Source organism: Petaurus breviceps, unplaced genomic scaffold (assembly GCF_028583685.1).
Source record: "Petaurus breviceps papuanus isolate PSGF00001 unplaced genomic scaffold, PetGlider_PUasm1.0 151, whole genome shotgun sequence".
In the NCBI taxonomy this organism is placed as follows: domain Eukaryota; kingdom Metazoa; phylum Chordata; class Mammalia; order Diprotodontia; family Petauridae; genus Petaurus; species Petaurus breviceps.
The window spans coordinates 10,262,384-10,289,010 of NW_027185712.1; the positions used below are offsets into that span (position 1 = coordinate 10,262,384).

At 37.7% G+C, this 26,627-nt stretch overlaps 1 long non-coding RNA gene across 1 annotated transcript in view; it reads left to right on the forward strand.

The window, feature by feature from the left end:
- The window catches only part of LOC138153697 (uncharacterized), a 32,873-nt gene extending 6,504 nt beyond the window's left edge, over positions 1-26,369 (forward strand). Inside the window, exons 2-4 of the long non-coding RNA XR_011166429.1 lie at positions 2,903-3,028; positions 3,966-4,009; positions 25,796-26,369. This is a non-coding gene — a long non-coding RNA (uncharacterized lncRNA). The remainder of the gene's footprint in view (positions 1-2,902; positions 3,029-3,965; positions 4,010-25,795) is intronic.
- Positions 26,370-26,627: the final 258 nt, after the last annotated feature.

Sequence of the window (26,627 nt, forward strand, 5' to 3'; positions counted from 1 at the left end):
GGGGAGAAGAAGCAGAGCATCTTCTCCCTGGGCAGCAGTCATTAATGACAAGCAGCGTGAGGGGAAGCAGCGTTCCTTCATCCCTAGATGGCAGCAGCTTTCTAAAGCAGACACAGCCCTCAGCGCTTGCAGAAGCTGTTTTCCCAAACAGATTGCCATGGGATACGGTGACTAAATATCCGAGTGGTTCCCTAGAGCTCGGGTCGATTGGAGGAGCAAGCTGGACGGACACAGCTGGCAGGGTCTTTGGGGTCAGCTCCTCCAGCTCTGAGCACAGCATCCCCTCTTCTCCCACAAAGGCCTTCAGCCTTGGCCTGAAAAGAGTATTCAGTTGATCGGTGATTTCATCATGGTAACAACAAACGGATCTATCCTCAGGCAGGGATTCCTATAGAACACATGGCAGAAACACATGTATTTTCACATACACATACACACAGCACATATACACACACTGGAACATCATTCGTTTCCTACTACCCCACACTAGTTCTATTCTATACAGAGACACAATGGGGCCTCAGCAGAGGTCACCAGGAGACTGACAGCTTTAGTTTCTAGTCTGTCAAAAATTAAAGAAAATCTTTTCCCTTCCTGGATCTCAGCATCTCCATCTGTAAAATGGGGGCTACAACATATTTAATCTGCATGATATTTCAGGAGGCTATATGATTGCCAATAAAAAATAAAACAAGGAGAAATCCATTTAGGGAGGTATTTCTGCTGCATTTGACTAGGGATTTTTTAAAATTATTATTTTGTATATTTATTCATTTATTTTTGGTCAGAAAGACTAGTCTGGAATGTCACTGTCTTAGAAATCTCCTGTTCTGAATTCTAGTCCTAGCTGTAACACTTCAGCTGTGCGTCTGTGGACAGGTCACTTATTATTTTAAAAAAAGGGATGGGGGTGGAGATTGGATTAGATAATCTCTCAAGTCCCTAAAGCTATGAGAGCCTGTGTTCCCTAGTGACACAAAGCTATTTATTATATCAGATGCACCATGCATATGTGTGTATTTGTAAAGAGGGGAGGAAGGGAGCTCTTTTTTGACCTCTAATCCCTTTTGCATTTATGAAGACAATCTATTCATTTGCACTTATTCATATGTAGCATTGTGACTGTTTTCTAGTGATGTCATTTTTGTGTGCAGGTGTTTGTCTTCTCAACCAGGTTGTTAGCTTCCAGAAGGACAGCGAGAGAGATTTTGAAACATACATTTTGGAGCTAGAAGGAACATTAGAGATATTCATCATTTTAGAGATGAAAAAACGCAGAGAGCCAAAAGGACTTGAAATCTGAGGATCATATGGTTTGTTAGAGACGGAGCTAAGACTAGATCCGGTGCCTTCTGATTCCAATCCCATTCTTTTTTCAATCGGTCATATTGGGAAAGCAACAAGGCATTCTGAACCTCAGAAGATCGGAGTTTGAATTTAGGGCCAATATTCACCAGGTATCACCAGTCACTTAAACAGCCTGAACCTTAATTTCTTTTATCTGTAGAGACCAAGTTCAAGGATTCATGTTGACAATATTAAGATGCTACATAAATGTGAGTTACAATTTCTCTTTTATTGCCTAAAGTACTCGATGATACCATATTGCATGCACACACACACACACACACAACCAAACAATTCAATTCATTTCAATAAATACACACAAAGTATTTACCTTATGTAACACATCTTGCTAGTTGCTGAAGGAGATATGGAGTGGAGAGTCTGTTTTCAAGACAGTGACACGAGAATGGGGTCAAATGGGATACAGACAAATCAATTCAGTCTGACAAACATTAATGAAAAGCCTACTGTGTATAAAGGGTTTTTTTTTCCTCCTTTCTTAATATGTTTGGGAGAGAGAAAATAAATGCTTGTTCACTGGGGGAAAAAAAGTTTTGGTTATATTCTCTACCTCACCCCTAAAAAAAAGAATCTCTTATGTACCAGAAATCGTACTAGGTATTGAGGACAATACAAAGATGAAAGCCACAGAACCGGCTTTGAAGGACTTTACATTATCCTGGGGGTGAGATATGGTATGTATACACATACATACATACATACATACATACATATATATATTACAAGATTGAGATTTATGAGGCGAAAATAGAGATTCAAATAACACATTCTAGAAATGTTTGAGGATATATTATCCCCATTTTACAGATGAGCTGAAGTTTAGAGAATTTAAGAAATTTACTGGTTATCATATAGCTTGTTAATCTCTGACATTGAATTTGTACACTGACTCTGGATCCAGCACTCTGGTCACAATGTCATCATGCCTATATATTTAGGAGGATTCTGGAATGGGAAGAGGAAGTAAAGAGTGCATTCATGTAAGCATCTAGGTATTATAGTTGATACTAGACTGGATGTGGAATCAAGAATACTTGATTACAAATCTGGCCCTAGACACTTACTTTGCTGTGTGCTTCACATCTCAGCCTCGGTTTTCTTATCCATAAAATGTGGATCTTACTTGTGCTTACCTCACACGACTGTTTTTTTTTAAATTAAAACTTAAATAATAAAAAATAAACACAAACTTAAGTATTAAAACCAAATATAAAATAAGAAAAGAAAAAAATGTCATATGCACCACAGAAGTTGAGAGGATTCAAAATATATGGCAATAAATTTCCATTTCAAAAAAGCCTATATATTAAATACTACATGTAGTGTTGAGAGCTGTTCATCTTTTCTTTGCAGGTTTTCTTTTGTTCTCTGCTGTGCACTTTTTACTTTGTTCTTTATTCTCCCTTCCCCCCCCCCATTGTTTTAAGGATGAAATGAGATCACATATATCAAATGCCTTACAAACCTCAAAGTGTTATATAAATGATATTTAATTTTATCATCATCCTTATCCTCCTCCTCCTTATCATTCCAGGCATCAGAGATGGTCTGTGTGAATTAATGGATGCAGGAGGATGTCAGATTTGGAGAAAAGCTAGTCATCCAGTATTCCTGGAATTTAGAATGCATAAAGGGACGGAAGGTAACATAAGGCTGAAAAGTAAGTTGGAGCCATTCTGTAGAAGGTCTTAAACACAAAGAGATTGAATTTTATCTGATCAGCCTTAGAGACCAAGTGAAATTTTTTGAGCAGGGAAGTTACATGATCACACCTGTTCCTTACTTAAGAAGATTATTTTGGAATCTGTGTGGAAGATGGATTGGAGAGGGAGAGACTAAAACTATGGAGATGAATTAGGAGGATCTTATAATAGTCTATGACAAAGAGTGGTGAGGGCATGAACTACAGAAATGGTAGAGCAAGTGGAGAGATGGGGATTGATGTGAGAAATGCCAGGGAGGGAAAATTGACCGGGCTTAGCAACTGATTACATGTGTGTGAAACTGAAGGAGAAAGGGAAAAATAAAATAAGATTCTGCAGTTTTGAGCCTGGTGAGTGAGGGTCTGGTGGTATCTACAGTTGAAATATTTATGGTATGTATACAAATGTCTGCAATAGAGTGAAAAAAATGCAAAAAAGGGACAGATGAAAGGAAGGAAGGAAGGGAAGGAGGAAGGAAAGAAGGAAGGAAGAAAGGGACGGAGGGAAGGGGAGAGGGAGAAAGGGAGGGAGAGAGGGGGGAAGGGAGGAAGGAGGGAGAAAGGGAGGGAGGAGGATGTGATAAAGGGAGAGAAGAAGAAAAGACAGAAGAAGGGAGGAAGGAAGCAAGCAAGCAAGAAAACAAGGAAGGGTGCGGCTAGGTGGCACAGTAAATAGAGCACCAGCCCTGGAATCAGGAGGATCTGAGTTCAAATTTGACCTCAGACACTTGACACACTTACTAGCCATGTGACCTTGGGCAAGTCACTTAACTGCATTTGCCCACCCTTCCCTCCTACAAAAAGACAAATAAAAGAAAGAAAGCAAGGAAGGAAGAGAAGGAGACAGGGAGAAGCCATGTTATTTACACTATGTCCTTATTTTCCTCCTTCTCAGACCAGAACTTGACCACCTGTCCTTGTGACCCTGAACACTGACTTGTAAGTTATTACTTATCAATATGTCTCGATAAGCTCAAAATAAGTACATGATTAAGACATAAAGGGAAATATCAAAAACAAATTAGGGGTGCATAAAAAACTGTCAATATATAATAGGAGAAGAGTTTGTGACTAAACAAGAGATGAAGAGGTTCAAAAGAGATGAATGATTTTGATAGCATAAAATTTAAATTTTTTACAGAAATTCAATTCAGCCAAAATTAGAATAAAAACAGGACTGGGGGGAAAAATTGAAGCAAGTTTCTTTTATAAAAGTCTCATTTCTGAAATATATAGGAAACCAAGTCAAATTTATAAAAATGAGAGCCATTTCTCAATGGGTAAATGGTCAAAGAAAATGAGCAGGCAATTTTCAGAGAAATCAAAGCTATCAATGATCATGAGAAAAAATGCTCTAATAATTAAAGAAATAAAAATTAAAATAACTTTAAATAAACCACCTCATATCTATCAGATTGGCTAAGATGACAGAAAAGGAAAATGACACATATTGGTGAGGATTGGAAAAATTGGGACACTAATGCACTGTTGGTGAAGTTGTGAACTAGTTCAAATATTTTGGAGAACAATTTGGAGCATGCCCAAAGGCTATAAAAGTGTCCATAGCCTTTAACACAGCAATGGCACCACCACCAGCTCTATACCTCAAAGTGATCAAAGAAAATTTTACAAAAGGATCTATATGTACAAAAATATTTATATCAATTCTTTTTTTTTATTGTGGCAAAGAATTAGGAATTGAGGATATGTCCATTAATTAGAGAATGGTTGAACAAGTTATTGCACATGAAAGCCTAGACCTAGGTTAAGGGTAACAGATTTGGGCATAGCAATAATGGAAGGCTTTTGGCCTCAGGTGAATGCCAGATCAAGTGGGAAGATTCAAGGAGAATTCAAAGGGGTTCCTAGAGTCTATACTCCATCACAAATACTGGAGTCAAGAGAAACATAAAAAGGTAAACATGAGCAGACAATCAAAAGGGACTAAACAAGAATAAACTCTACATTTTAAAAGGGGTAGTTGATGCATGTGTTCCCATAGAACCTTGTTATCATCAGGGATGACAGAGTAAGTCTATATATATAAAAATACACATATGTAAACTTATATGCACACTCAGATGTCATTTAATGGGGTACAGACTTTCACCTCTTACCCAAAAAAATTTGAGTCCCATTTGTCCCTACTTTGAGCTCTACTCAGTCTTACCACTTGATCTGGTTTTCATGCCCAAATCTTTTATCCTTAATCTAGCCTAGCCTTCCATTGTCTGTACCTCTGGATTGCCTCTGGCTACTTCCCACCCTTGATCCCATCAAAATCCCATTTTCTTGGTTCCTGGTGTCTGAACTCTACTTACCTTGCCTACTGACCACTCCCATCAAGATCCTCCCTAAACCCCTCCTCTAGTCACCCCAGACTACTGGACCGCTAGTTCACTCCCACAGTCTTTCTGTATGTAAGATTCAACTTGCCTCTATGAAGATACTCAGATTCAATCTAGCTCAGAATTTTCTGGCCCACTTGTCAATACAAGCATCAAAAATTCTCAGAATCCTTAAGGGTCTAATGCTAATTTTTCTTTAGAGTGTGACCAATATGGTGGATCTTTAACAAACTTTGTTTTCCTTTTGCTGAAAGAAGACTTGAGTTGAATTCATTTGAGGAGGATCCTGTGTGTTGGTATTTTGGGGTTCTGAGCAACCCTCAACCTCAATATAACCACTGCTTTGACTACCTCCCCCAAATGTTGATATGTTGTCTCATCGTTGTCATTTTTGGGTGAAATGACCTATTCTATGATTTGTTCATTGACTCATCAATTCCTTAGAATTATTATTTAGTTTCCAAGTCATTTTTAATTTTTTTCTCAATAGCCCTTTAGTCAATATATGTATGTACACACAAACACATTTATTTTTGGTAATGACTAACTTCTTTGATATGTTGTATTATAGCTGTCAGTTTCTTTAGGAAGATTTGTATCAACTCATACAGAGTGAAGTTAGAAATTTATACAATAAGTACATGTTGTAAAGACAACTTTGAAGGACTTAAGAACTCTGTACCAACCCTAATACAAAAATTTACTATAAAATCTTTTTACCCACCTTGGGATGAAGATTTTTTAAAAATATATGTGACTATCCATGACTTTAATTTTTTTTCCTTCAAAAACTGCCAGTTCATGTCCTTCTCTGATGAAACTATTGTGCAACAATTTCTATTATAAATTTAATCAACTCATTATGCATCTTCATAATGAGACATTAGCAAAGAAATGTAGTTTTTAGCAAGTATTTTCTCCTTATTAAGTGTGTCCCTTCTAATCTTAGCTGCATTAGTTTTTTTTATGCAAAAAAAAATTCAAGCTTTTTCCAATTCATTCATCTTCTGTGACCCTCTATATTGCTTGAGGGTTTTGAACTCTTTCCCTAGCATTAGATCCAGAAGATATTTTTTTCTTTTCTATTTTTTTTAAAGATGTGCTATTTTATATCTAGATTATGTGTCAACTGGCACTTATCTAAATATATAGTATATTACAGTAATCTAAATTTATTTGCTGCCAAACTGCTTTTGACTCTTCCCAGAAGCTTTTATTGAAAAAGGGAATCCTTTCCCCAGTAACTTGGGTTTTTAGAATTAACAAATACTGATGAGGTATGGGCTCTGGGAGCCCCCCTTGAGCTCTCCTTGAGTCCTTGAAGTACAGGCTCTGGGAACCTCCCTTGGACTCTTGATTAAATCATCCCATTTGATGAGGCATTTGCATGAGGCAATAAGCCTTACCTTGTGGCTGAGCACAAGCCTCTGTTACTAGACTTCCCACCTTTGAGCCTATCAAAATATCAATACACCCTTGAACTGGCCTAGACTACCATTGTTTGTGGTCTGCAGGTGGCTTCCCACCCTTAATCACTCATTGACCTCATTAACTCCTCCTGAAGACCCTCCCCAAACTCCTCCTCTAGACCACCCCTAGATTCCTCCCACAACCTTCTGTATATAAGACCCTATCCTGTCTTCATGTTTCTGAAAGTGCCATAGAATAATGAGAGTGCTGTAGAATTTTCTAGCACAGACTTACTGTGTCTAATGTAATCGAACTTTTAATAAATTTTACTTTTCTTTGGCTGAGAAGACTCAAGTTGAATTCATTTGGCAGGACCTGGCGTGTTGGTATTTTGGGGTCTCCAGAGCAACCCTAACCCTTTTAGTGGGTACCCTCTTCAATACTAGTCTACTGTTTGTTTTTTTTTTGAGGGGGAGAAAGCAAGGCAATTGGGGTTAAGTGACTTGTCCAAGGTATCAAGTGTACTGTGCCACCTAGCTGCCTCTAGTCTATTACCTTAATTCCTTAATTTGTTTTGAATTATATATCCTTAAATCATGTTCAAATGATTGATGTCTACAATTTTTAACCAATACCAAGTCATTTTGATCATTATTGATTTACAATAGAGTTTAAATTCTGGTACTCCTAGGTCCCATTCCTTTTCCCTTTATATTTCCTCAACATTTCCTTTGGGATTCTTGATCTTTTGTATTTAAATTACTTTTGTTATATCTGTGAATTCTATGAGATTATTTGATAGTTTGTACATAGGACACATTCATTTAGGTAATATTGTCAATTTTATTATAGTGCTCAGCCTATCAGTAACAATTAATACTTCTCTAAATGTTTGGTTCTGACTTTATTTTTATAACTAGAAATGCAGTTTGGGGTTGCTGGGAACCCAGAAATGTCCAGGTACAGGGCAGTGTCCACCTCAAATAAATTCATACACGCAAACTATCTTCCAGTACATGACAAATTTTATTTTTGTGCCAATAGAAGCAGGCAGGGTTCTTAGTGAACCTACAAATATATACAAAAAGGACTGTGAAAGGAATCTGGATGGAATTAAGGAATGGTAAGTAGTATGGGGTAGGCCTGGTGCATCATTGAAAGGAATATCAAGTAGGCTAATTATGTTATTTAGACAGGGATTTAGGAGAGGTCAATATTTTCATGCAGTCTGGAGTGGGCCAAGAGCCACAGTGAAAGGATTGTCAAGTAAGCTAATTAAGTGACCTAGGTGGGCTGGGGTGGGCCAGTTGCCTTGGGCAAGAGGCCAGTGATCTGGGCTGTTGAAATATATGGAAAAATCCAGGAACTGGGTTGCTTTCAAAGATATGTTTTTTTTTTTCCTTTTAGGTGCTCAGGTCCCATCACCCCATCGATAATATTAATATAGTTTTCAGGTGTGTCTTGCTAGGTAAACTCCTAATTTTACATATTGTGTAGTTCTGTGTCTGCTTTCTGTTTTTTGTTGCTTCAGGTCAATATATCACTGTCTCTGGATCTACCATACTTGATGAGTTCAAGAATGGCCAGATAGGGAGACCCAGACAATTCCTAAGAATTTTAGACAATCATGATGGAATGTGGGTTTCCCTTCCTGACAGTTCCCATTCTTTCCAATACTGGATTTTTCCTGCTGCAAGTCATGCGCCACTGAACAATTCAAGGTGGTCTTGATACATTTCATAACATACTCACAAAGTCTTGTAATGTCCAACACAGGATAGCACACATATATATGGTCAGGGTATGACACAAAGCAAAAAGGCAAACAAAAAGCAAAAAGGTATCAAAGCCAGAGAATCCTCTAGGCCAGTATGTCTTCTGTTTGCCATATTCCATCAGTAAATATTTCTGTTGCAGTGGGGAAGTACTCCTTGAGTCCAAATTCTTAATGGACTCATTCCAGGAAATAGGGGTGAATGAAACTGAGGAAGGGGGGAAAGAGGAGAGGAGAGGGGAAGGGAGGAGAGGGAAGGGGAAGGGGAGAGATGGAGGGAGAATGTTACAATTCACACTACACAGTTTGGGAATCTGAATGGAGATTTTATAAACTGATGCAGCACCTCTACTTGCTCCCAGCATTTAACTGGGTTCTAATTGACTCACTGTCTGTATCTAGAATTCCAGAAATGCCTCTGGGCTCCTAGGAAGATATAAGCAGTATTCTTCCAAATGCTTTCCTCCCCACCCCAACCCCCATCTTCTAGCACCAAAGAATCACAATGAAGTCTTAGTGACAAAATTCTACTTGGCCAGTTAAATGCCAAATTAAAAACAACAACAAATGAAACAAACAAAAAATTTCAAACAATACCTTCAGCAGGTTTGTTAGATAATCCTATCTACCTTCTTTTGAATTCTTTCATTCTGGGTCTAAAGCCAAGCTTTCAACTAGCTGACTTTGTCCATACACAATTATATGACTAAGGCATGCTTACTCAACTTCATTGTCATTTCCAAAAAGCCATTCAAAACCAAACAATTCTTTTTGTATTCACATGTAAAAATGACTCATTTAAAGCTGAGAAGGACTTTCTTTCAGCAGGATTCCTCTGAGGCAATTGGATGAAGATGACCATTAGAAATACAAAAGACATGTGGTTCCTATAAAGGCACTTCTTTTGAATTTGTCCTTTATAATGAGGGTGAAACTCTTCCAGTCCTCCAAAATACCATCCCTCCAGGCTTTTTGGAAAGTTAACTGATTTCTGAAGAAACCTCTTCATAGAACTTTGATAACTTTAAAAATTTCAACCAGGATTGTCCAGGGACAACACAGCTGGTGGGCCAAAAAGATATTTTATAGCAACAATCAATAAGGAAAAGTTCTTATGGACACAGAGCATACTAACATCGATCTCACCTACTCTCTAATCCCTGAGGTATAGCATGTACCTCAAAATAAGCAATCATCATCCCTAGAGGCCTTACCTTAAGTACCAGACCAACCTGGCTCACTTTCCTCTGCAATGCCCATCCTTTAATGAGGCCATTCTGTTCCAGTCTATCAGGCACCACTATGCCAATTGTCTGAGCTGGGCTGACTCTGGCTAGTTCCCTGATAGCTTTAGTTCAATTTATGGAATATTTCAACAAAGATATGCATTGAAGACACCCTGGATTTATTCATCTGTGTGAGGTGCCTCAGATAATGCTTGAATTTCCTTTTTATTGCTTTATACCCAAGGAGAACAAGAAAGACCACCAAAAGCCTGAAACTTTTGACCCCTAAGGCAAACAAACTTTAAAAAACAGTCTTAAAAACTTCTAGAAAAAAAATCCTAATTTGCTTGGGGCTAGAAGTTAGGCTATTTTTCCTACTACAACCCTTGATTTACTGGAACGATATCTTGTTTATCTCTATTACAAAAAACAAAGGGTTTTAGTTTTAGATACTACTTATTATATTAAGGACACATAAATATAATCATATTTTATGAGTTTTCAACAGAAATGACTATTTAAAAATGTCAACCTCTTTTGATATAATTTTATGAATTTTTTCGTTCTTATTGATATGACATACCTGTAGTTTTCATAATAGTGAACCAACTCTGCATTCCTCATTCAAATAACAGCAAGTCAATAAATATTTATTAAACACCTTTTATGTGCCAGGAAACAGTTAAGTGTTGAGAATACAAAATGAGGCAAAAGACAAACACTGCCCTTTTGTTATTGTTCAGTCATTTTCAGTGCTGTCTGAGTCTTCATTGATGAGGTACAGGCGCTGGAAACCCCCTAGTACTCTGATTGAATCTTCCCATTTGATGAGGCATTTGCCTGAGGCCATAAGCCTTTCATTATACCTTGGCCCAAACCTCTGATACTAGCCTAGCCCTCTATTGTCCAGCTACTTCCCACCCTTGATCCTCCCAAAACCCTTAAACTAGACTTAGCCCTCCTTTGTCTGTCATCTCCAGGTAGCCTCCTGCTACTTCTCCCCCTTAATCTCTCATTACTTGAGTCTGACCTCATTTGAATCCTCCTGAAGACCCTCCCCAAACTCCTCCTTTAGACCACCCTTAGATTCCTCCTACAACCTTTCTGTATATCAGACCCATCTTGCCTCTATGAGGGGGCTGGAGAATTATCTAGGGCAGTCACTCTGTGTCATATTATTCTGGTCCCCTTGTCCAATGCAACCATCACAGATACCAAGGCTCCTTAAGAGTCTATCCATTATGGTCAAACTTTAATAAACTTTGCTTTTCTTTGGCTGAGAGAAGAGTTGAATTCATTTAGCAGGACCTGGCATGTTGGTGTTTTGGGGTCTCAAGTACCCCTAAAACCTTAAATCTCATCATTTTATGGTTTCCCTGACCTCTACATTTTATGTGTCCCTGACCTCGGCATTTTATGGTTCCCTGACTGGGACTCAAACCTGGGCTGCAGCAGTGAAAGCGCTGAATCCTAGTCACTAGCCAACTAGTCTGTTTTGGTTTTAATTATAGTAATTTGTAGGTTTTCTAATTTTCATCATTGTAATCCTCATTTTTTAATCAGCTTTGTTTTATGGCTGAAAGCATTAAGAGATATATAATCTAAAAGTTGCTTTCACTAACATCCCACCAATTTTGATGTTACCTCATTTTCTTTACTGACATTAGCCTTTGCATCTATGATTTGTTCTTTGGCCAAGCAATTACATAGTATAAAGTTACTTAATATTCCATTAGTTTTAATCTATTCTTCAATGGACTTTTATTAATATTTTAAAAAAAATTTTGGTAACTAAGTTTTCTAAAATTATAATCTCATCCTTAACTTTTTTTTTTAAAGTTAGATGTGTCTAGCTCTGAAAGGGATACATTGAGGTCCTTGACTATTTTAGTTTTGCTCTCTATTTCTCCTTGTAAATGAATTAGTTTTTCTTTGAAGTATTTAGATACCCTTAATCAAATATATTTTAACTATTGCCTTGTCTGAGATCAGGATTTTTATGCCATCTTTTTTGTGTTTATCTGAAGCATAATAATTGTTGCTCTAGCTCCTTGTCTTTACTGTGTTTTTATATTTCAAATATTTCTTATTCTGCTCTTTTTAATAGGTGAATTGATCTTACTCACATTCACACTTGTTATTATTGTGTAGTTCTTTTCAACTTATTCTCATACACTTTGTTTCTCGATTTTTCATTCCTTTACAAAAATAGAAGAGAACAATGAGGAGTGTGTTCAGTACTAATACTCTGATGTAATCTATCTCTGCTTCTCAGCCCCTCTACTCTTTTTTAATTTTTTTTTTTTATTTTTTAAAGCAGTTGGGGTTAAGTAACTTGCTCAAGGTTACAAGGCCACTTATTTCTGGGTGGGTGCTAAGTGTCTGAGCCGGATTTGATCCCAGGTCATCCTGACTCTGGGGCCAGTGCTCTTACTCACTGTGCTACCTGGCTGCCCCTGGCCCCTCTACTCTTAACCTTGATGAGCTATCATTCACATGTTCTTTCCCTTTCTTTCTTTCATGTTTAATCCTTCTTCCCTTTCTTTCTATCCTCTCCAAGAATATCTTTTACTTATAATTAATTACTCTCTTAATCTATCTTCCCTCTGATTCCTGCCCCCCCCACTCTTTCCCCAGATCACTCTTCTTTCAGTTATAGAGAAAAAATTTGTTATTTTATATTTTTTGGGAAACTTTATTTATTACGTTGTTTGAACCTAGTTTTATGTGACTAGAAAATTGCCTAGAAAATTCTAGCTTACAGTAGAATCAGGCTAACAGAGATATGTAGGGGAAGTCATATGGCTACAGGAAATGCTCATTCAGGTCTTGTTTTGGGTCCACCCAAACTTTGCATTTTGGGTTCCCTGAATTTGAATGTTTATACTTGTTGATAGACATTTCAGTGGTCTTTTCCTGAGAACTACCCTCTCTACAAAATTGCTTAACTGCTACAGTTCTATGACAGTTAAATGGTTTAATAGATAGAGCCTGAGATTGAAATCAGAAATCATTTTCCTGAGTTCAAATTTGACTTCTGTCACCTACTAGCTGTGTGACCCTGGGCAAGTAACTCTTTGCCTCAGTTCTTCATCTGTAAAATGGGCTGGAGAAGGCAATGCAAACCAATCCAGCATCTTTGCCAAGAAAACCCCAAATGGGGTTATGAAGAGTCAAACGTTACTGAAATGACTGAACAACAACAACAACAGCAAGAAGCAGTACTGGTGCTGGTATTCTTCTCTAAACACTATTTAACATAAATCTTGCAGAGACTCAGGAGGGAACCACAAGGGGTTACCAAATGATTTAATAAAATTATTTCTTAAATTATTTCAGATTTTGGGACTTTTTCTCCTAATACAATGTTGACCTGTATGTATTACTACACCAAAGTTGTGTATATGTTGTTCCGTCCTTTGGTTCAAATGAGATGCAGTTATGTTGAGGCTTGAGGTTTAGGGGTGCTCAAGACCCCAAAATACCAACACTCTAGTTGCTGCCTAATGAATTCAAGTCAAGCCTTCTCTCAGCCAAAGAAAAGTCAGGTTTCTTAAAGACTGGCCATAATAGGTACACTATTAATGAGCCGAAGTATTTATCACTATTGTATTGGACAAGCAGGCCAGAACAATCTGAGGCAGAGTCAGTCTGCACTAGATTGAATTTCAGCACCTTCATGGAGGCAAGAATGGTCTTATAAACAGAAAGAGTGTGGGAGAGATCTAGGGGTACTCTAGGGGAGGGGCTTAGAGAGGGGCTTGAGGAAGAGTCTAAGGAGAATCTTGAAGAACTGAGGTCAGACTCCAGGAATGGGACTAAGGGTAGGAAATAACTGAAGACTACCTGGAGATGACAGACAATGGAGGACTAGGCTAGTTTAAGGGTAACAGATTTGGGTATAGATATTTTGATAACATCAAGGTTGAGAAGTAGCTAGATAATGGAGGGCTAGGCTAGGTTAAGTGATTTGGGCCTAGGATAATGTAAGGCTTATGGCCTCAGGCAAATGCCTTATCAAGTGGGAAGATTCTAGGGGGTTCCCACAGCCTACACTCCATCAGTTCTAGTGATGCTAAGTCCTCTTACACCCTCCTCCTTCACTATATACTGTTCATCTTATTCACCTCTACTGTCTGAAATAGTTTCTTCTTTTTTTTTTTTTTTGCCTTTTTGGAGGGAAATTGGGGTTAAGTAACTTGCCCAAGGTTACACGGCTAGTTTGCGTGTGTGTGTGTGTGTGTGTGTGTGTGTGTGTGTGTGTGTGTGTGTGTGTTAAGTGTCTGAGGCTGGAACCAAACTCGGGTCCTCCTGACTCTGGGACCGGTGCTTTACTCACTGCACCACCTAGCTGACCTTGAAATAGTTATTTCTGAAGAAGTTACCCCCTAAGAGGGTTAGGGTTGCTCTGGAGACACCAAAATACCAACATGCCAGGTACTGCTGAATAAATTCGACTCAAGTCTTCTGTCAGCCAAAGAAAAGTAAAATTTATTAAAAGTTCGTTTATATTAGACACAGAGAAAGTCTGTGCTATGTCCTTTTATGGTGCTCTCACACCTTATACAGAAGGTTGTGGGAAGAATCTAGGAGTGGTCTAGGGGAAGAGTTTGGGGAGGGTCTTCAGGAGGAGTTAATGAGGTCAATGAGTGATTAAGGCGGGGAGGTAGCTGGAGGCTACAGACAATGGTGGGCTAGTCCAGTTATTTTGATAGGCTCAAGGGTGGGAAGTAGATGAACAATGTAAGGCTAGGCTAGTAGTTAGGCTAGTAGATAGCAGTTAGTAACTAGGTTAGAGGTGTGGGCCAAGCCACAACATAAGTCTTATTGCCTCATGCAAATGCCTCATCCAATGAGACAATTTAATTAAGAGTTCAAGGGAGGTTCCCAGAGCCTGTACCCCAAGGACTCAAGGAGAGCTCAAGGGGGCTCCCAGAGGCCATACCTTATCAATTTCCCCCTTCTCTTCTCCTCAATTTTTTTCCCTAGTAGATTTCCTTTTCTCGTACTTTTCTTCCATTAAGATAATCAAAACTTAATAAAAATCAATTCCAGGTCCTCTATCTTATTTAGGTTCCCATATGACTCTGGATGATATTAGAGTTCTGAGGGTAAACATATCATCTTCCCCCATGGAAATGTAAATAATTCATCCTTCTGCTATCCCTCATGAGTGCTCCCTTGTATTTATCTTTTTGTTCTTTTATTTCTCTTGAATCTTGTGTTTGCATTCTATTCAGCCCTGGTCTTTTCAGCAGGCATTCTTAGATACTCTTTTTTTTTTATGACTTGCCCAGTCATATTTATTTTATTTTTTTTAATTTTTAGAATTTATTTTTAGTTTTCAACTTTATTTTCACAAGAGTTACACATTTTATCCCATTTTTTCCCCACTGCCCCCCATTCCAAGATAACAAGCCCACTGAATGCCCCTTCCTGCAATCTGCTCTCTCTTATATCCTTCCCCATACCCCCTCTAACTTTCCAATAGGGCAAGATGGATTTCTACACCCCAGTACCTGTATATCTTATTTCCGGTTTGTTTTTTATATCTTTGATTTCCAGAATCTTTCATTTCTTCCCTCCTCACCCATCCCCACTGGGGAGATAAGCAATTCAATATAGGTTGTACATGTGTAGTTAAGCAAAACATTTCCAAAGTAATTACATCGTGAAAGAATAACTACATTTTCCTCCATCCTATCCTGTCCCCCACTTATTTTATTTTCTACTTTGACCCTGTCCCTTTTCAAAAGTGTTTGTTCCAACTATTTTCTCCCCCACTCTGCCCTCCCCTCTATCATTTCCCTCTTATCCTCTTCCCCCCTACTTTCCTGTAGGGTAAGATACCCAATTGAGTGTGTGTGTTATTCCCTCCTTAAGCCAAATTCAATGAGAGTAAGGTTGACCCATTCCCTTTCACTTTCCTGCTCTTCCACTCCATTGTAACAGTTTTCTATTACCTCTTTTATATGAAATAATTTGCCCTAATCTATCTCTCCTTTTCTCCTTCTCTCATTATATTCCTTTCACACCTCTTAATTTTATTTTTTTAGATATCATCCCTTCTTATTCAACTGATCCTGTGCCCTTTGTCTATGTATGCATGTACACAAATATACACACACTCACATATGTATTTATACACACATATACCCTCCTATACATATGCATGCACACACACACACACATATTCCCTTCAACTATTCTCATACTGAGAAAAGTATCATGAGTTACAATTATTGGTTTTCCATGTAAGAGTGTTAACAATTCAACTTTAATAAGTTCCTTATAATTTCTTTTTTCCTGTTTACCTTCTCATGCTTCTATAGGTTTTTGTATTTGAAAATCAAATTTTCTGTTTAGCTCTGGTTTTTTCATCAAGAATACTTGAAAGTAAGGGTGGCCAGGTAGCCCAGTGAGTAAGAGCACTGGCCCCAGAGTCTGGATGACCTGGGATTGAATCTGGGCTCAGACACTTAGCACCAACCCAGAAACACCTGGCCATGTAACCTTGAGCAAGTTACTTAACCCCAATTGCTTTTACAAAAAAAAAATAATAATAATAATACTTGAAAGTCCTCTATTTCATTGAATGACCATATTTTCCCTTGAAGAATTATACTCAGTTTTTCTGGGTAGGTAATTCTTGGTTTTAATCCTAACTCCTTTGACCTCCAGAATATCATATTTCAAGCCCTCTGATCCCTTACTGTAGAAGCTGTTAGATCTTGTGTCATCCTGATTGTGTTTCCACAATACTCAAATTGTTTCTTCCTGGCTGCTTGTATTATTTTCTTCTTGACCTGGGAATGGCTATGGAACTTCTAGGAGTTTTCTTTTTGGGATCTTTTTTAAGAGCCGATCAGTGAATTCTTTCAATTTCTATTTTTCCCTCTGGTTCTAGAATATTAGGGAAATTTTCCTTGAGAATATCTTGAAGGATGATTTCTAGGCTTTTTTTGATCTTGGCTTTCAGGTAGTTAAATAATTTTTAAATGATCTCTCCTGGATCTATTTTCCAGGTTAGTGTTTTTTTCCAATGAGATATTTCACATTGCCTTCTATTTTTTCATTTGTTTGGATCTGTTTTATAGTATCTTGATTTCTCATAAAGTTGTTGCTTCCATTTCCTCTAATCTAAATTTGAAGGAATTATTCTCTTCAGTGAGTTTTTGAAATTCCTTTTCCATCTTCGTAATTTGACTTTTTAATGCATTCTTCTCCTCATTGATGTTTTGGGCCTCTTTTGCCACTTGTTTATTTTTTAAGGTGTTATTTTCTTCAGTATTTTTGGGGGGGATCTCTTTCAGCAGGCTGTTGACTCTTTTCATGATTTTCTTGCATCATTCTCATTTCTCTTCCCAATTTTTCATCCACTTATCTTACTTGATTTTCAAAATCCTTCTTGAGCTCCTCCATGGCCTGTAACCAATCCATATTTTTCGTGGAAGTTTTTGATACAGGAGTTTTAACTTCATTGACTTCTTCTGGTTCCATGTTTTGATCCCTTTTGTTCTCAAAAAAGGATTCTCTGGTCTTATTGAGCTTACTCATCTTGCCAGCCAATTACTTGAATTTTGAGCTCTTTGGCATGGTACAACTCTGCTTCCAGAATGGAGAGAGCTATGTTCCAAATCACTGGGGTTTTCACAGATGTTTTCAGAGCTATGAGGAAGGCATCCTATCTTCAGACGCCACAAGCTCTGGCACACTGGTCACACACCCTAGGACCACCACCCAAGACTGCAATCCAGATGCAAACAGGTCAAAGCAAGAGCAATTACCCTCTGAATAGTTGCTTGGTCCCCCTACTGTCTGCATGCTAGGTGCTCTGGATACATCCACACAGCAGTAGCTGTAGCCGCAGCACCTCTGCTACTTCTCATCCTGGGGGCAGGGACCAGATCGTACTCTTCTCTCACCTAGATCCAATAGGGTTCCCCACTGACCTTTTACTTAATCTTTGGCATTTATGGGTTGAGAAGTCTGGAAACTGCTACAGCTGCTGGTGATTCACTCTCTTGAAGTTTGCTCTGGCCAGTCTGTGCTGTGGGTCATGGTATGGTCATGGGTAGTTCATATAGGATTATGCTCAACTCCCTACTTGGTGTGATAGACCCTTCTCGTCAGCCTGCCAGGCTGCCTTCAGCATGAGAATTTGTTTCTCTCTGTCACTTTGTGGGTTCTGTCATTCTAAAATTTGTTTAGAGTCATATTTTACAGATATTGGAGGTGTTTGGAGTGGGAGCCATGTGGAGTTCCTGTTTTTACTCTGCCATCTTGGCTCTGCTCCACTAGATACTCTTTTTTTTGAGGGCTATTGGGATTAAGTGACTTATCCAAAGTCACATGGCTAGTAAGTGTGTCAAATGTCTGAGGCTGTATTTGAACTCAGGTCCTCCTGACTCCAGGGCTTGTGCTCTATTCACTGCACAACCTAGCTGCCTGGTACGTGGCTTCTTTTTGGTTGCATGCAATTTTCTTTGGCCAAGAAACTATTGATTTTGACCAAGAAATTCATGGGACTTTTCATTTTCAGGCTTCTTTACAGAAATGATTAATAGAGTTTTTCTGCTTTCACTTTGCCCTTTCATTCAAATAGAACTGGATGATTTTCTTTCATATTTTTTTGGAAAATATGATATGAACATTTTTTTTTCTTATAGTTTTCAGGAAGTCTAATCATTCTTAAATTATCTCACCTTGATCTATGTTCCAGATCATATTTTAATGGAATTAAATTCCATATATATATATATTTTAAATTTTTTCCCCTAGACCTTTAACTTTATTTTGATTCGTCTTGTTATCTCATGGAGTCATTAACTTTGCCTGGTCCATTTAAATTTTTTGAGAATTATTTACTTGGTTAACCTGAACTGAGATCAAGTTACCCAAAATGTAATATACTATTATATTCCCCAAGATCTCCCCTCCACATCTTATATTTCTTTGCTATGTTTTTCTCTAGAACTCTCATTTCATTTAAAATATTATGTTCCATTCCTTTTTTAATTATCCCTTGATTTATTTATTCCAAGAATTCTAGTTAACCTTGGGAACAAGCTTCATTTTTCTCTGACAATTTCCTTCTAGATTTTAAAAGTTATTTTCTTCTGTTTTTTTTTCTTGGTTATCCTTGGATCCATAATAAATATTTTTTCATAAGTTCCTTCTTTCCTCCCTCCCCTACTTCCTTCCTTCCTTCCTTCCTTCCTTCCTTCCTTCCTTCCTTCCTTCCTTCCTTCCTTCCTTCCTTCCTTCCTTCCTTCTTTCTTTCCTTCCTTCCTTCTTTCCTTCCCTTTCTTTCTTCTTTTGGGTTTACTCATTTTTGCTTTCTGATTTAATAGTTTTTGGGGGCATGTCTAGGCTCTTTATACTTCTGGAAGAAAGGTTGAGGCCTTGTATGGCCCTGGTTGTATTCTTTGAAATCTTGTCAATTCAGTCTATGGATTATATAGTGTTCTTCAAGTATTTCAGAGGCAGTTTATGTGAAGGAGTTATAAACTTTCAATGGACCCTAAGTGGTCTACAGAGGGTACAAGTTTGTTCATTATATTCCTGGTTTTAGTTTTGTAAGCTCTGGATCCTGAGTTTCATCTGGACAATATTCTTGTAGGTTTGCTTCTGGTTGGAGCTCCAGTAGACAGTTTCTCACCCCAGTCCTTGTCACCCTGATGGAAAGATCTACAGATTCAGAGTGACAGAGCTATCACCCCACTTCTAGTCTGCAATTCCTTTCCTAAAACTTTCCTATAGACTAAATTAATTATTCTGCTGTGGGAACACAGCATTAACAGAATTATAGGCCTATCCTAGGTATGCACCCTGGTCTAAATCCTTGATATTTTTTCTAGGTCAGAGAAACAGAGCTAAAGAACCACTCCTGGTTATTTGCTTGTGTGCTGAATCTGTGACTTTGGGTTAAAATGATGCTTCATTGTGATTTCTCCCTGGATTTCCTGATCACTATTTGTCACATTACTTTTCTTCAGTTTTTACTGGAGTAGTTGTGGGACAGAGCCTGGTGGTATTGCTTCTTCCTATTCTTCCTTCTTTGCTAGTCTTAATGATTTTATATGTAATAGCATTGTGTGTCTGTCTGTAGGAAAAACAAACAACCCCTCCAACCCCCCCCAAAAACTACAAACAAATTAGAACTTTATTGAATGACAAATAGCTAATCCAGTTGTAGCATATGAATGTAATGTAATATTATTGTGCTATAAGAAAAGATAAGAATGGCAAATGTAGAGAAGTATGCAAATCATTGCAAGAACTGATGCAAAATGAAGTAAGCAGATATATAAACTATATGCATAATGATCATATAAATATAAATGTAACAACTGCCATCAAACAATGAAAAATGAATATTATGACATTAAAAAAAATGTTTGTTCCAAAGAGAAAACACCTCCCTATGCTCATTTGCAGAGGATGGGGTCTATGGATGTAGAATACTGCATATAACATTAGATTTTTTTTTCCCCCATTTGTTGATTGGCTTTGCTCATTTTTTCAATTCTTTCTTTTTTTCCTCTTAAAAATTTTTTTTGATGATTTAGTTTCTGGTGGGAGGAGAGAGAGGGAAACCAGGGTATGGAAAGAAAAAATAATCAATAAATATATTTTTGAGATACATATAGAAGAGAGGGGAAGGAAGTTCATAAGGGGACACTGACTAGCAGGATAGAGGTAGTATTACTGTGTAAATGAAATATATACTTAAGGAAAACAAGTGGTACAAACAAAAAAACCTCTTTTTTATTTCTTTTTATGTGGGAAAGTTTGTGTCAGTTAAGGATTGGAAAGATTTTTTTTTAAGAAAAGTTATTTTAGAAAAGCATGTGTCTAAGAAGAAATAACTTCTGAGGTGCCTAAACTTACAAACTTAAACTTACGAACTTAAATCAGCAAAATGACAACAATATCACATGGACCTCCTCAAAGTTTAGAGCAGGAGTAGGAAATCTGTGACCTAGAGGTCACCTGTGGTCCTCTACATCTTCAAGTTCATACCTTTGACTGAATCTAAACTTCACAGAACAAATCCCCTTAACAAAAGGATTTGTTTAGTAAAACTTGGATTCATTCAAAAGGTCACACCCAAGGACCCAGAAGGCCACATGTGGCTTTGAGACTACAGGTTCCCCACCCCAGATTTATAGCTACACATAGGGCCAGATTTTCAAAACTAATAGAACTATTACCTCTGATTTGATATAAACAGAATGAGATAAATTTTGTCCAAATGTAAACCACTTTTTCTGCCTTTAATGTCATGATGGCCAACTTTCCCACATCTAAATTTCTGAGAACTTCCTAGTAATTTCATTATGCTGTTTATCATACACAATTACTTCATGTATGTATTATAAATAATAGTTTTCCTTTGTTTATTATAGACTTAAGCTATTTTATGTACTCAGGAAGTTTTCATCTGGATATTCGAAGGTAGACATCATTTTTACAATGACTAAGTTCACATATAAGTGCATGCACATATACAAACATATTTACATTACAGACTTGTAGTCACTTTAACTTCAAGGAACAAAACAAGAAGAAGAAAAATCAGGAGAAGAGCCTCCAAGGGTCTGAAATAGCTGTCAGAAATTTTATGCACCACAAAAAATCTGTACTTAACTCAACAGGAGAAGCAACTAAACCCTCAGAGCTCTCTGGCTCTTACTAATCTGATTCTATGAAGACAAAACTTACTTTTTCTTGAGGGCTAGGACTGTTTTTCATTTATTGTTTTTTATATCTTCAGCATTCAAAATAATGTGTTAGATAAAGTATATGCTCAACACATTTGTTGGGTTAAATTGATTTAAATTCCTCCCTCCCTTCCTCTCCGCCCCCTCCTCCCCCCATTCTAGCTAGCTTGGTCTTGTCTGAAAATCATAGTAGATTGATCACAAAGCAACATTTTGTGACTGTTTGGTGGAGTTACAGTTTCAAAAAATTGCATGGACATTGTAACAGTGCAGAAAGGAATACCACTGAAAAGTAGACAAAAGAATGACACAAGGTAGTATGGGGCCATTCATAAAATCATAAATTTACATGTGGAAGGTACCTTAGAGGTCGGTGAATCCACCTTCCTTATCTTAGACATAAGGAAACTGAGGTGACTTTTAGGAGCTATAGGTAGGAATTGTTTGAGGTAGAATCTGAGTCCAGATCTTTCTGCCTCTAGGTCAAATGATGACCTATTAAGCATACCATATTGTCTTTATGGATTATAGAAGCAGACAACCTTGTACTTCAATCACTTCTGAAGACATCAAAGCATTATATTACAGGAGGTTTTTCCCCCCTTCAATTTTGACTTAAATTTTTAGAAATAAGAGTTTTCTAAATTTTCTATAAAGAAGTTTTTTTTTTCCTTTCTCTCCTCCTCCCCCAATGGAGGATCACTCAGCCAATCAATTAATTAATCTAGCTTATATTTTGATGGTATTACATATTGCATGAAAGAAATGAAGAAGTATAACACACATTCCCTGTCCTATTTGACAGTATAAAACAAGAAAAGGGGTCACATACACACCAACAGAGTTAAGTAAAATAAGAACTGAATAAAGGGGTGGCTAGGTGGCAATAGAGCACTGGCCCTGGAGTCAGGAGGAACTGAGTTCAAATTCGGCTGCAGACACTTAACACAAAACTAGCCATGTGACCTTGGACAAGTCACTTAATCCCAACTGCCCTACCTTTCCCCTTCAAAAAAAAAAAACAACCCAAAATAACTGAATAAAATAAGCAACCATATGAGAAAGACCATTATGTGAGTGTTACAGGAGGAAGAATTTATTGGCTGCTGACATGTCAGATCATAATGTATGTTTCATGGAAGAGGTAGATTTTGAATTGAACTTGGAATAATGGTTGGAAGTGGAATTGATATAGAGAATTAGGGAATGCATAACTTGTGGGAGTAAGCCTGAGTAGGGAAACAATGTATATTTAGTGCATTTTTTTCATAGGGTCTGGTACATAATAGATGCTTAAACTGATGTTTGATTGATTGAGTGGATGAATGAGTGAATGACTGGTGACATGAGGACATTAGTCTGAATCAATAGATGATTTTTATGGAACTGGGATTTCTCTGGGCATTCCCTTTACACATAACACAGAGGTACCTTTGAAAGGTAGAGTATGTTAAGATTCCCTAACAAGGAGACCTATGTATCCCCTACGATGTGGATGGCAGTAGCCTACTTTGATTGACAGCTTATGTATGAAACTAGAGATACTGAACCATTGGTTCTCTTTCTGCTATTCTCTTTTTTGCTAAACTTTCCTGTTCTTTTCTGCTATGCATTCACCCACAGCATGGATGCCACTAAATCAGCTGGTGAACTTTCTTCTTCTGCTTACCCTCCTTTTATCTTGACTCTGAGAAATGGGCCTGGCGTGGGGGGGGGGGGTTCTTTGTTTCTGTTTTGTTATTTGTCCTCATTTTCAGCTGCTAGAGGTGATCCTGAGGGGACTCAGGAGCTCCCTCCATGATGATCTTGAAGCCAAAACTATAGGAGGATTGCATCACCAGCCCAAAATGGAAATCCTGAGTAGCCAGAGTGATGCCCTAACTTGAAGTGGATTTGAACTTGGAAATGAGATTATGCTCTATAAGAACCAGGTTAAGCTATGATCCTAATCACCTTTCCTTGTCGCAAGACTAAAATGGTGAAGAAAGGTGGAATGTTGGGGAGGGAAGAAACTTATGTCGCTCACATGTTGGGGGAATATGTTTGTATACTTGTGATTGTACATTTTGAAGTAAATATTTCTCTGTATAGAGATAGGGGGCCTACATGTAGGGAAGACTCCAAGTGTAGATGCCTGTGTAGTGAGGCTAACCTGTACAAGGGCTGCTCTTATGTGGTTCATAGATGCAGAATGGATTTCTTTAGGCTCTTCTTCCTCCACCCTTCTCCAAGAGAGACTTTAATTCTTGCCATGAGGGAAAGCAGGAAGTTGGGACTGGAGGCCTCTCTGCTCACCTCTAGAGAGAAGGGATCCACACCCCTATCTAGGATTATATTTATCTGATCCTTTATTATTAGTCTAGGTATTATGATCAGCCTTAATCTAACTTTGGGGCACTTTGTCATTTTTGTTGGGAGGGGGTAGGACCCCAAGCTTTATATCTGAAGCTTGACCCCTTTTTCATCTAATACCAGTTATGTAATGAACATATGTAATGAATAACAAAGAAAACCCATCTATTCAAATCAGTAGAAAATAGAAATCAGAGAAGGTATGAATAGGAGGATATATACCAGACACTACAGAATGAAGGAATTCTTTCTATGGGAGAGAGGTAACTCAGATTATCTGAGTAGAGTCCCTGATCTCACCCAACTGGAAATTACCAACAGTCTCTGGTGTAGCAAACTATAGATAGGGACATGATAGAGACTGCCAGTTCTACTCATGTTTTCCCAGATTCTTTTCCTTCAGCAACCTAAAGTGGGGTTCATCTCTTTCATTTTCCTTCTCAAAGCTGGAAGTTATAAGTATCTCAAAAGATTCAAAGTTTGAAAAGTCCTGAAGACCTGAAACTTGAAAAATCCCAAAGGGAACTGAAGAAGGTTGGAACTCTCCAACTCTCTTACAACTCTACCCCATCCCTCACATAGCATAGGGCATTCATCTCTGACAATAAGGAGAGTCCCATACCAGTGGACTTTGGCACAGGGTCATATGTGTAAAAGGTACCTATTAGTGGTTAATGGAACTAGAATACAGGAGACCACTCACTATTCTTGGGGAACACCATCCAAAGAAGACTGGAGTCGTTTTCAGAAAGTCTTCAGGCAGTGATGGCCAGGGTAGTCTTTGTTACATTTGTATTGGGGAGTATTAGGATATTAGCCTGGAAGAAGGTTAGGATCAAATTATAGAGGGTTTTAAATGCTAAACAAAAGAACTTGGATTTTATTCTTTAGATAATAGGGATGAAGATAAAGTTTTTGAGAAAGGAAATGATATGATAAACACATGTATATGTAAATCTCTGCATGTGTATGTTTGTGTGTAATAATTAAAGATGTTTCCATCAAATATTCCTGATAAAGAGAAGCAAATAACAAATTCACCAATTGTTTATCTGATATCTGATATTTTATCTTCTTTTCCAAAAGAAAGTAATCATCATATATAGATGTGAGGTTTCTGTATACTTTACAAGTCTTTGTTCTCATTCCTTACTCATAAACTATACATCCAAACACAATTTTTGTTGACCTCACTTATACCCACCTTTGCATTAAAGTCACTGAATAACAAAATTTATGTTGATTTAATTTGGAGGCTCTTGTCAGATTCTTCACTGTATTTCTCTTCCTCCCTGAACTCTGCAACAGAGGTTAGTATATAAACTTCAACTACTCTCACAGTCTTTTTTATTTCAATTTGCAAAGATTTTTTTTTTAAAATAGTACCATGAGATAACTAAATATTTAATGAAATTACATCTACTATTCTTGGATCTCCTCTCCTCCCCCCCTCAAAAAAAAATTCAAGCAGTTATGACATTTGCCTCTTTAAGGGGAACACATTAGGCTATCCTTGCATTGTATGACAAAAGATAGATACAATTCAGTAATATGTCCAGATTTTTTTTCCACACTGAACAAGGATTAGATTACCAATGCTACCAATTGCCAATTACCAATAACTAAGTTAATGTTTATAGATTATCTAAAAACTGTGCAATTCAAAACAACCTCTGTTGCTTTTCTACCAGTCTACTACATATCACTTCACAAGGGGTCTTTAACAAAGGTCTTTGGCTACTCTCTCTCAATTGGATTGCTTTACTGAGGAAGCTCAGTGAGTTACAATGGTATAAGGAGAGAAGACTCAAGGCCACTGAGTCTGATATGTGGCCACGTGGAAATTGGCCTTGGTCTTTTGTCTCAACATTTTTTCTTATCCATTTTAGGTGAAGAAGATTAATCTAGAGGTTCTGACCTTGTGAATTGCAAAAGGTGAGAAGAGCAAGTCTCCAGCTTTTTAGAAATCTGAGTCTATGCCAAGTTTTGCATCCAGCTCAGAACCAATACCCCAGGACTTGTGCAGTGGCCTTCAGAAGTGATCATCAAGATCAAACCCAGCATTAACTGAGACAAGGACTCATCCATTAATGCTCCTGCATTTGCACATGAAGGTAGTGGGACCAAGGGTATGAGGACAAGGACCTAAGAATGACCCTGTTCTTCACCCCTACGCCTCCATGAATAAAGTGCAGTGGAGATGCTGGGGTGCAGAATAGTTTGTACTTTTTTTTCTTTCCATAGCTTAAAAATTAATATCCCAAAATTATAAACAAATGGGGAGAAGGGAGAAAGAAGGAGAAGAGGAAAGAGGGGGTAATATAGAAGCAGAAATAGGAGGAAGAAGCTACAGAGGGCTAAGGACAATTTTATATTTTTATTTGTTTTATTGGCTGCTACAGCAAAGGAATTCATCAACAAATGTCCAGCCTACTGGTGAAACAACTTTGTACTTAGCTATACCATGTTTGTTCTTGTAAACATATGCAAAAACTTTCCAGAATGGTCTCCAAGCTTGCTTTGTGTTGGAGAGCCAACAACCACCAAATATGAAACATCAGGAAAGTATTTTATGAAAGCTGGAACAAGAGGAACTAAATATAGTAATCACTGAAAATGTTGCAAAAAGAGTGAAAATTATTATATTTTAACAGTCAGTCAACAATAATTCATAATAGGATTACTACGCATCAGGCACTTCTTGGATTCTAATGGAAAAGA